The following is a 2,539-nucleotide window of genomic DNA, read 5'->3' as shown; positions in this document are numbered from 1 at the left end:
AAGCTTTTTTTCCCCACTGCCACCAGGTTTGCATGTTTTACTTGTGTTGAACAGCAGGGGGCGCCAAAGTTAACGCCCTATGACAAATGCACTGCAAGCAAGGAAGTCGTCACCCTCCCACCCCCGCAATCGTATCAAAATGATGGAAAATCTTTAATTTGAACGTTAAGATCAGGTTTTGGCATTGAAATAAACAAAGGCAGTCAAACTGATCCACTTTTCATTACTTATTTCTGCCAATCTCATGTTCAAACGATCGTGTCCACATGGTGGCGGTAACTGTTGCTAACTGAAACTGAAATACCACAAAAGAAGAAGAAGATTACCCATCGTGCACCGCGGCGCGCAAACTTTTGATGTTACGAGGTCAAAACACAAAAAAGGAAACTTGCATTTCTATCACCAGCGTAGCATTTTGAAGTTCGGCACTTTTCATTTTGTACATTCTTAACACATCGTCGAGAGTTTGTATAAATATTATAACTTATCGTTAACTCGGAAGCGTTGGCGATGCTTGTTTATGTGTTTTTTGCAGCTTCCTGAAACGTCGACGTAAGTAAAACCTGTGTGTTTTCTGCATGTGTAACTTCAGCTTCATGTTCTGTTCCAACGAATCGGTTGAATGTTTTTTTGTGAGGCTAACGTGCACGATGATTTTTGCCCAGCAGTATCAGGATGAGCAGTCCGGGAGGAGCCAGCAGCGGGACAGACAAACCTGATTTATTTGAGGACCTGTTGAAGCAGCTTGGAGAGACTCACAGAAACTCACTTCAGGGTAACTCACTCACCCTGCAGTGATTTACCCTGCAGTGATTTACACACATGCAAATGCTGTTTGTTTGTTTTGTTTTTGTAGAACTGGAGGCAAAAGTGAGCAAGCTGAAAAAGGACCGCTGCCTGTGAGTTTTTACACCTTTTTTATCCCTGCACTGTTTTAGTCAAGCTAGAATGAATGTGCTTCCTGCAGGGATGCACAGAGTCTGGAGGTGTTTTACTTACGGAACCAGCAACTCAAGGAGCAAAACAAGTCCCTGCAGGACACCATCAGTCTCCTGGAAGAAAGGTAACGAGGTGTATGTTGATGTTTCCTCTTCTAACTAATACAATCATATCCAGAGGCATTGACGTGCGTGATCGAACCAAAGCAACGCTTCCTGTTTTCAGGCTTCGAGCAGGAGAGTGCGATCGATGTGCCGTCTTAGAAGAGAAGCTGAAAAGCCACCAAGATCAGAATCTTCAAGTTGTCACCAAACTGAGTGAGTTTAGTCTCTCAGACTAGCAGGAATGTGCAAACGTTATGAGCAGTTAATATCTTACCTGTTGTAGATGGAGTTTATGTTTGGCGCTCCAACCTCAAAATTAACAGCGACTCATGCACAACATGTTCATACGGATTTAATCATGTGTAAACACAAACAGCAGCAGCCAGCTGAAGCATATAGGGCTCTTCCTGCAGGAATCTGGTGTTTCTGCCAGACTAACTGGAAACTGAAGGCAATGAAAAGGTTTCAGTAACATTATCTGCACGGACTGCTGTGAAATTTTAAACGAAGATGTTTTGTGAACAAATTCCACGTTGGTCCTGGTCATGTTTGGACTAGCCGTTAGCTCATCACTCTGGTCAGAATTAAACCCTTAATTGTTCAAACTAATGTTCAACACGCTGTTTACAACAGACGACGTGTGAATGCTGATTCAGCGTCAGTTATTTATTTATTTTTAAAGTTTTCTGTATGTTTTAAAAATCTTAACGTTACTGCAGACTTGGTGCTTTGCGACCTTAGCGGTTCTTGTGCCAAAACGTTCGGCTCATCTTGCTGTGACTTTTAGTATTTGTAACTTTTTTATACTTTTCATAATGTATATACAATATATATATATTTATATTTTAACAAATATTTCCCCATAGAAATACGTAGAGATCGTCTCAATACCATCAAAACATTGTTCTCTTTAAATCTGCTTCAACAAAATGGCTTTGTTTTAGACTTTTTATTCTGTTTTTAGCTGTTAGCCTTTAGTTGCTTTTGTCTTTTATCTATACTTGTACTACTTTTAGTTTTTAGTTAGCCTTTAGTTGCTTTTGGTCTTTAACTAGTTTTGTGCTACTTTTAGCTTTCAGTTAGCCTTTAGCTGTTTTTTGCTTTTATGTTTAGTTTTTAGTTAGCCTTTAATTGCTTTTGGCTTCTAGCTAGCTTTGTGCTACTTTTAGCTTTTAGTTAGCCTTTAATTGCTTTTGGCTTCTAGCTAGCTTTGTGCTACTTTTAGCTTTTAGTTAGCCTTTAATTGCTTTTGGCTTCTAGCTAGCTTTGTGCTACTTTTAGCTTTTTGTTGAACTTTAGTTGCTTTTGGCTTTTAGTTAGCTTTGTGCTACTTTTAGCTTTTAGTTGGCCCTTAGTTGCTTTTGGATTTTAGCTAGCTTTGTGCTACTTTTAGCTTTTAGTTGAACTTTAGTTGCTTTTGGCTTTTAGCTAGCTTTGTGCTACTTTTAGCTTTTAGTTGAACTTTAGTTGCTTTTGGCTTTTAGCTAGCTTTGTGC

The sequence above is a fragment of the Nematolebias whitei genome, chromosome 20 (genome assembly GCF_014905685.2).
Source record: "Nematolebias whitei isolate Nwh7 chromosome 20, NemWhi1, whole genome shotgun sequence".
NCBI lineage: Eukaryota > Metazoa > Chordata > Actinopteri > Cyprinodontiformes > Rivulidae > Nematolebias > Nematolebias whitei.
Note: the sequence above shows the minus strand (reverse complement) of the source record.